At 28.8% G+C, this 9,969-nt stretch overlaps 1 long non-coding RNA gene across 1 annotated transcript; it reads right to left on the reverse strand.

The window, feature by feature from the left end:
* Positions 1-1,317: 1,317 nt before the first annotated feature.
* LOC112940183 (uncharacterized) lies at positions 1,318-7,848 on the reverse strand. Its single transcript, XR_003244128.2, has 2 exons — positions 5,789-7,848; positions 1,318-1,837 (listed from the first exon to the last, which is right to left on the reverse strand). It is a non-coding gene; the product is annotated as an uncharacterized lncRNA (long non-coding RNA).
* Between the last annotated feature and the right edge of the window lie 2,121 nt (positions 7,849-9,969).

The following is a 9,969-nucleotide window of genomic DNA, read 5'->3' on the forward strand; positions in this document are numbered from 1 at the left end:
AGTATTCATTGCTTTATTTATGCACTCTTGTCTTTATTTATTTTAGAAGCTTTCTCAAATTTAATAGCTCGTGACAGTGTACCTTTGGAACGTGTTGACTGAAATGTTTCTTCTTTCTTTGTCAATCATCAAAACTGTATAAATTCCAACAAATTCCCTCTTTTTGATAATGATAAACCTCTTTTCTTTGTGCATTCAAACAGTTTTATCTGTAGACATTGAAACATGAAATACTAACATGAAACAAGTTAGTCAATGGGTTATAAACACTGCACAACTCTTATCTTCCCCCTTTTGGCATCATTGAAAAGCTATGTCAATCCTATAATATAGGAGCTAGATTGATCGGTTAAACTATTCATGGCTAATGAATATCACCAAGACAATCAGATAACGACTTCATGCAACATAATAATGTATTATAGAGAGCAAAAACATGATCCATTAAAGCAATATATAATCAATCCATTAAACTATCAGATAATGTTTATTTAAGATCGAAGTCATACTGAATGAAGCAAAAACTATTGAGCACTAATTAAAAAAAAACTTGACATGAGTAGAATAAAATCAGAGGCACTAACATTGAAAGTGAAAAAAAGAATGGAACAAGTGGAGATAGTAGTGTCAACAATCTTTATCAAGAACAATCTTTAGAGCTTAAAGTCATATCTGATTTTTTTCATAAGCAATGTGACCAACCTCCAGTTCAACAATCTTATCAGTAAAAATATTTCTTCTACCTTTTCATTGGAGTAGCAGTTTTCCTCTTTGACGCATATAGGTCAGCATGGTTCATCTGTTCAATAATTTTTTTATTCTTCTTTGGAAAAATCAAGCATGAATTGGAATTGAGTATTCCTCAAAACTTACAATGGAAATCATGCGATCCTTGTTTTTTTCATGCTAGCTATAAGATAATGGCATCTTGTTGACACTTTTGATTTCTAGATGAGAGTTCAAAGTGGAATAGAGAAAAAAATGTATTTTAGGAGTTGAATCTTCCTTATGAACTGAAAATGAGAAACTATCTGCTTTAAGCTTGCAAAAAAAATTTCAAGAAAACAAAGTGAGAGAGAACAATTTGAAAGAATGAAACTCTTGCGCTTGGACAGTTAATTTTTCTCTATATTAGAACAAATAATACATGGAATATGAGTGCTCAACTGTTTCACTTTATAAAATATTAACCTCAATCAATATATAACATATCTTATAAGAGCAATTTTGTGATCATCATTGCTTGTTTTTACCATTTCTCTACACAATATAATACAAAATTAGGTTAAGACAAGTAAAGGATCTGGAATTGGGACATACAACTGAATTTGTAAGACTTAATTGAATAACATTTTAGCTCATAAAGTTAGGAGAACAATTATTCTAACCAATAATTAAGGGGAGTTCATGCAATCTTAATCATCCCCAATTCTAACTTATTCTTTTCATAATGCTCCCTTCTTGGTGTCACAATTCATCCATTATCGTTTGAAAAAGAACAACATGATCCAACAATCACATACTTTTGTAGACTCAGTTTCAAGTTTCATTGTTCCCCCTATCAATATGCCCTTAGTTTGTTCAACAAATGAAACATGTGGTACAACTTGTTGCAATGCACTCTCATCAGTTTCACTTTAATCCTCACTTTTTTCCTTTTTTTAGCTTCCCCCTTACAAATGCATTACCTCCTTTTTTTTATAATTTTTTCCTTTTCTTTAAATGTCGCATTCCCCCTTTTGTGAAGTTAGCGCAAGTAACTTTTGTTTGTCTTCATTGATATCTCTTAAGCAAGCAATATTTATGAATTGCATCACTTTCTTCCTTTCTGCTTCACCTGCAAAATAGCTTAGAGGTTAGTCTTAGGAACCCAGACAAGCTTGTGTCCTTTCTTATGATCAAAAGGGTGAATCAAATTTCTTTTCACCCATCTAGGCAACCGGTTAGTGGACCTGTTTCTGCCAATATACATAAATTTGTTTCCATTTGAAAACTTAGTATTCCTTTTTCTAAAATCACTAGAAACTGGACGCTCCGTAGTTGGATGATCAATTTTTCCACAAATATAACATAAATCTTCAGAGATAATATTTTCTTTATAGAATCCTATGTCAGCCTTCTCATTGTGCACCCTATCTCTCAATTTGTTAACAATTCTAGATGAGTGAGTCCAACGGTTTGCATTCTCAAGCTTTACTTTTATTTTAGAGATTTCAGTGTTTAATTTTCTCATCTTTTCTTTTTTTTCAAAAAATAGCCATTTTTGCATTTTTCAACTCTTTTTCCAACTTTTCTTCAGTTTTACTCATTTTCCCTTTTCCTTTTTCAGTAATTGTGATCCTTAAAATTTCAAACTTTAGATCTAGGTTAGATGACTCAAGTTTTTCAACATGTTTCTTCAGACAATTATTTTATTTATCTAATAATGAAATTGAATAGATGTATCTAGGGAGAATTCGCTTTGAAGAAACTATTCCCTATAATTTTGTCATCTTTGAGATCCATGTACTCAAATTTTTGATCTACAAAGGCTTTAAACAAATGATCTCTTTCACATGTTAATTCTTCAAGGTCATCAATTAACCTATTCACTAATTCTTCAAGGTCATCAATTAACTTATTCATAATCTTATGCTTGAATAAAATCATTCATGCGTGCTTTCCACCAGCCAAAGTGAGACACATTGAACATTGGGGGTCTGACAGTTAATTGTCGTTAGCTGTGACCAATAGGTGGTGCAGAAGGCATCTTGATCTTTTATCTTAGGTGTTAACCTGTTAAAGACAACTTGCTCTGACACCAATTGATATTCTACACAATCTAATAATTTACTGATTTAACTTTTCACCTAAGTGTGAAACAGGTTTCCATAACAAAGCAGTAAAGGCAGTAAGTAAAAGCACAATATTTTTACGTGGAAACACCCGGCTCAAAAAGGTGTAAAAACCACGACCTATACCCTTACAAAATTTAACTCCAACTTCACTAAATCAACTACAAGCATCCACAAAAGATAAATTACAAACTTTGCAACCTACCTTAACTTCAAGTTATGAATTTGGACTACAACTCTTGTAATCCTAGGAACTAACTCTAATTTCTAACCTTCAACACAAACCTCCCAAGGCATGTGTTCACAACTCTTCAAGTTATTACAGACAACACTCCTAATTCAGTTTATAACTCACCGAAATAAGATTACATCAAAACTCCTAATACATAAACTCTGTAAAAAAGGATCAGGTTCCTCGATGTGTTCTTTCAGTTCGTTGGTGACACTTGCGAAGTGAATTTCTCAATCGCTCTTTTGCTCTGTAAGTGCACACATATTCTGAACGACTTCGTTTCTATTTAAGCACATTTATCATAGAGTTATTGATCACTTCAAACTCCTTATTGACTTGAACTCTCTTAACTTAGAGTTCTACTTCAAGTAAGACTCCTTCTTCAATTCAAACTCCTACCTTTTTTGGACTTCTTCGTCAAATTACATTCATTGATTCTGTTGTATTGTAGTGGAACTCCAACACTTGAATTCAACAGTAACTTTAAGAGTTCTACTTTAAGTGAGACTCCTTTTTCAATTAAAACTACTTGTCTCTTTAGACTCTTTCTTCAAATCAAACTCATTGATTCTTTCTCTTAATTCATCAGATGTTTATTTCCTTGGGGTTTCTCACGAAATTAACATTATCCATTCCTTTATTTATGTACTCTTGTCTTTATTCATTTTAGAAGCTTTCTCGAATTCAATAGCTCGTGACAGTGTACCTTTGGACCGTGTTCACTGACATGTTTCTTCTTTTTTTGTCAATCATCAAAACTGTATAAATCCCAACAATTATTGTTTCATTAAGGATGAATTTAGACTTTTGAAATTTTCAAGAAGTTTTAATGAGGATATAATAATAAAAAAATTGTCATTTTTTAAATTGTCAAAATGAATAGGAGGAAATATATAGACAAGTAAATAGGAATATGAATTTTCAGTATAAAATTCTCTTAAAATTCTGTTTTTTTTTTACCCCTTTTTATAGTTAATTGAGTCACTGCTTTAATTCATTTTTCATGCAAAAATCCTTTTCACCCAATTCTATATCTTATTCATTTAATTCCAAAAGTTTATGCATTAAAGGCAACGGAGGTGTGCCATGCATAAAATAGTATTGCATTAATATGGAGGAATTTCATCTTCTAATTGTTATAATTGTGTGAATTTTCCAATTAATGTGACATCCATCTATAACGGAGTAAACAACATAAATTTCATAGTTTTAATATAAAATTGTAATATATTCCTAAGAAATTTTTAATTATATTAATTTTTTAAAAATTAAAAAAATCAGATATAATAATTGAAGTTCGAATACATTAATATATAGTTCAGATTCATTAAATATTGTCTCGGATACATTAATATACAACTTCGATACATTAAAAACTAGCTCAGATACATTAAATATTGACTCAGATATATTAATATGTAGCTCGAATACATAATAAGTAGTTGTGATACATTAAATACTGATTCAAATAATTAATATGCAACTCAAATACATTAAAAAAATAAAAATTTTGAAGATTTTTAAAAATAATGGGAGATAATGAAAATAAATGAAATAAAGGTGTCTATTTCTGTAATTTATACTAAATAATAAGCATTTCACCATTTTGTCTTTTAAATTTCCTCCAAACATAATATTGATCAGAATCTGAAATGTGCGTTGAATGTTTATTTTTAAAATATGCTATAAATTTTGTATTGTAAAGGGTAGCTTTTAAATCACATATATACTATGGACTTTTTGTGTTATAAAATAAAAATAAAACATACCCCAAAAAAATAACAATTCACAAGTCGAGGTTAGAAAACCTTGCAAAATTGATGCTACTAATTTGACATATACAGTACTTTAACTAATTTGAAGATACATATCCTTGCAAAGTAGATACATATCCGAACATATAATTTTATTGAGTCCTACCATGATTAATCCAAAAAGTTTTCAGAAATTATTAAAAAAGCGAAAAGATTTAAATATGCTATTAAATTTTTATAAAAAGCTTTATTTATGTTATCACTTAAAAATTTGATTTATTTATGCAATTTCTATTAAAGAAAAGACTTATTCATGCCACGTGACCACTTATAATTCGAGCACGACATTAATTTTTTAAATCAAAAAAGGAAAAAATTAGTTCAATTTTTATTCAAAATTTTGATTTTTTTTATTTAAAAAATTTGATGACGTGACCAATTATAATTCGGCCATGTCATCAACTTTTTAAATAAAAAATTAAAAAAATAATAATTCGGAATTATGATTTTTTTATTTAAAAAATTGATAACGTGGCCGAGTTATAATTGGTCATGTCATCAAATTTTTTAAATAAAAAAATCAAAATTTTGAATAAAAATTGAACTAATTTTTTTTATTTAAAAAATTGATGATGTGGCCGAATTACAATTGACCACGTGTCAAAAATGGTTTTACAAAACTATTGTTAAAAAATAATGGCATGAATGAGGTTTTTCTTGAACGATAATGGCATAGATTAACCAAACTTTTAACGGATGACATAAACGAGCCTATTCTAAAAGTTTGATGGTATATTTAAGCCTTTTCCCAAAAAAAAAAAAAAGGAAAAAAAAGAGAGATGATCATAAGTTGCATATAACATAAAAAAAGAAAAATATAATATTACCTATAAAAAAGATATTAATATAGCACTCAAAATCTATACATATTAAAGAATAAGCTACCAATTGTTATATGCATCGAATACCTGAAATTGATGAATCTTCTTCCACTCCCCAACCTCTAAGGAGTCGTAGAGCAATGTCTTTATTGGCAGTTGCGCAATCTTCGATTAAAGTTACTTATGCGGATTGCGACAGCACCCGGCCTTGGATCATGGCTCTCACTTGCTCAAGACGTCGATGCGTCACCGGGTTGACCCCTTTTTTACCAGCATGGGAAGTGACGATGGATGTCAAGATGAAGACTCCTCAGCGCCAATTAGGAGGTAAATATATATAGATAAAATTTATCCGTGTTAGATATTTATATCAAATCAATGTAATTTTCATTATCCGAATTTTTTTGTCAACTTGAATTAACTATAAATTATTGATTATCTTTTGGAATTCTGAACAAATAAAAATAACCACTTTTAGTGTTTCTTTAGTTCTTTGAATAATTAATCAGCGAAATATTAGTACAAAAACATTAGCACGAATACTTTTTTACCCCACTTAGATATTGCTCTTTTCACCATCAAGAAATATTAGACATCAAATGTTAAAATTTGGACTATTTCAAGTAAAACTCAAGTTAATGATTCATACTAGATCCTTTTTTTGTTAAACTTGCACGCTTTTTCTTTTTGTTTCAATTAAATTATTTATAATTTTATTGAAATTTCCAATATATTTGTCGAATATCAGTATAGCGTGGTGCTTAAGTAAACAAAAAATTGTTGAAATAATAATATACATTTTTATGAATATTCACAGAAAGTAACAAATAAATAAATAAAATGGTAAATTTGCACCTTTTTCTTTGTCGTTTGTTTTGATGGTGCTGCATATTGTTAATTTATAAATTATTTACATGAGATCTAATATTTATTGTATAATTCTGCATTCTTAATTTATAAATTTATTTACATGAGATCTAATATTTATTGTATAATTCATCCGAAGGCTTCTTTGTGATTCTTTTTACAATTAAAATAATATTTAATATAGATTTTAAAAAAAAAAAAATATTCAATATAGATCAAGCACAACAGTTGTACTTCCATAATTTAATACTAATAAAAGTAATTTAATGAAAATATTAAACGTGACCAAGAATAATTAAGAAAAAGGCAATTAATTAAGTTGTCCAGTGATGGAAAGTAATTTTGCTTTTAGATAAGATGTAATTTAGATATTTACATGACTTCCAATCCTATAAAAATTTTAAAATATTACTAGCTCGTCACAACAAATCTTATGTTATAACATTAAAAATCAGCAGGAAAAATAGAAATATATAAGTAACATAACTAAATTAATTATAAGCCAAATTAAAAAAATTGCATAAATCATAAGCATGTTTTTTAATCATTTTAGGAGAATAAGAAGAAGATAAACGTTAAAGACAACTAACTATACCTTTAATTTTGTAATTAAAATTCTTATTAAAAGTATGAATTCGACTTCTTCATCTAAGGAGAAATTCAATTATTAATATATAAAAAGTAATCATACTTCTTGTTTAAAATAAAGTAATGAAGCAAAAAAGAAATATTAATCAAAATCAAAACAACACATCAATAAATTTACTATTTTTAGGAGAAATAATACATAAATAAATGAATTATCGAAAAAATAAAAAATGAAAATAGCAGAACTACATTCAAAATAAAATTTTGTAGATAAAAAAGAAAACTATACATATGAAGTATTTTTTTTTAAAGAACTAACCTCACATCGAATTAAAGGAATGATAAAGTCATCATATGAAACCTTCAAAAATAATTCCAAAGTTAGAGATTGTTACTAATTATCATCATGGGTTAAAGCGAGAATCATTTCTGTTAATTACTAATAAAGAGCCAAAAAATAAAATTATGTACCACTAACGACTGTCGAAAAGTAGCAGCAAAAATTAATGATTTTTTAAAGAAAAAAATAATAAACCAATGAATCATGAAATGCTCTAAAGTTGTGCATACTATAAAGTGATACAAAGAATAACAAAAAGTCATACATAAATGCCTATTAAGGTATCTAATAAAGAAGATAATTAGAGTGGGAGATGGAAAATTAGTTAATAGAGTTTAAAGGTTTCATTGAATTTGTGCAATGAAAGTTTTGTAGAATACTATAATAGAGTTGTAGTATATATCTAATAAAGAAGATAATTAGAGTGGGAGATGGAAAATTAGTTAATAGAGTTTAAATGTTTCATTGAATTTGTGCAATGAAAGTTTTGTAGAATACTATAATAGAGTTGTAGTATATATCTAATAAAGAAGATAATTAGAGTGGGAGATGGAAAATTAGTTAATAGAGTTTAAATGTTTCATTGAATTTGTGCAATGAAAGTTTTGTAGAATACTATAATAGAGTTGTAGTATATATCTAATAAAGAAGATAATTAGAGTGGGAGATGGAAAATTAGTTAATAGAGTTTAAAGGTTTCATTGAATTTGTGCAATGAAAGTTTTGTAGAATACTATAATAGAGTTGTAGTATATATCTAATAAAGAAGATAATTAGAGTGGGAGATGGAAAATTAGTTAATAGAGTTTAAAGGTTTCATTGAATTTGTTCAATGAAAGTTTTGTAGAATACTATAATAGAGTTGTAGTATATATATATATATATATACATATATATATATATGAAAAATAGTTAATAGAGTTTAAAGGTTTCATTGAATTTGTGCAATGAAAGTTTTGTAGAATACTATAATAGAGTTGTAGTATATATATATAAAATGACGTTTAGTCTTTGTCTCTCTGTAATGAAATGGAATGGTGCAAGGAAACTTGGTATATATTTTCCTTGTACCGAGTTGAATTTATCCAACTTAGTTATGACTACGAGGTTTGATTTATGTCTCCCTCCTTTATGTATTTATTGTTTTCAATTTGTGTTATAAAATCAGAAATTACTGGTTCTAATAAATTATTCAGAAACACGAAGTAACTGAGAATTTTTATAATCAGTAAATAAGATGAACAGAAATTTATTTGTAAAAAATAATTTAATCTGTAAAAACGTACCAGAATCTGGAATCCTCTTATTGAAAATTTAGGAAGAAAATCAAGTCCACTGAATTCACAGTGTCCCCTTAAGGAAATTATTCCCCTCTAGTATCCGAGGTTTGATTTGGAATATAACCTCCCAGGGTAAAATGATTTTAATCAGTAGAGTATAGATACCAAAAACTCTACTGTCAGCGAATCAATCCACAGCAGGAAAGTACACGAAGAAATATGTGATTTTAAGAAGAAGGAAGATCAGAAAAATTCGTTGTTAATATTTTGAAGACTGAATGATATTTATAGGCAAGAAGAATATATTCTGAAAGGTTGCAAACTTTCAAATGGTATTGACTGTTCCTGAAAGTTGCAACCTTTCAGAACAGTCATGGCAGGAAATTTTGAATATAACGGAATTTAAAACGGGTCACTCGCGCGGATCCGAGTCGGGTCGGATTTTAACTAAAAAATTGAAAACATTTCGGTTATCAACTAATTTATTGAAAATAATTTTTGGCCATTTAAATTAATTAATAAATAATTAAAATAAATTTTGTCCAAAAAAATTATCTCTCGATCGATCATTTGCCAAAGCCAAAGCCGAAGCCGAAGCGATCGAGCGACGACGGCGCGAGGGGAGTCCCTCTTTCCAACCCTTTTAACAATTAATAGGAGTGTTTATTTATTTAAACTCTCCTATTTTCCTTTTCATTACCGATGAGGGACTATTGCCTTTTTCAATAAAGCATTAGAGGACTTTTCAAGTTCCCAACCTTTCAAGTTCTTAACCTTTCAAATTCCTCTCCTTCCCTCTATTTCCCATCAATTCTTGCTACATACCCAACAATCCCCCACATTGATGGGGAATAGTTATAACATAGGAATGCACGGACAATTGTGTACTTTACAAGCAAGGATTAATTGCATCTGGATAAGTAGGTTTCCCCTTGGACTTTCCGTAGTGAACATATGTCGGATATACTCGGTCAATCGGTAGATGTGATATCTTTGAACCGTCGAACTTTGGTGTATACCTAGACAACCATATGTCACACGATTAACCCTTTACTGTTTATGATTCTTACGGTTGTGTTCGTTTCAGCCATGAACACCTCCTGGTTTCATGAGTGTATAGAGAATAGGCTTTTGACATAAATTCTCTTTGAAGCGGCTTCCACTTCACACTCACATAGGTGATTTCTAACAAT

Source organism: Solanum lycopersicum, chromosome 10, assembly GCF_036512215.1.
Source record: "Solanum lycopersicum chromosome 10, SLM_r2.1".
NCBI lineage: Eukaryota > Viridiplantae > Streptophyta > Magnoliopsida > Solanales > Solanaceae > Solanum > Solanum lycopersicum.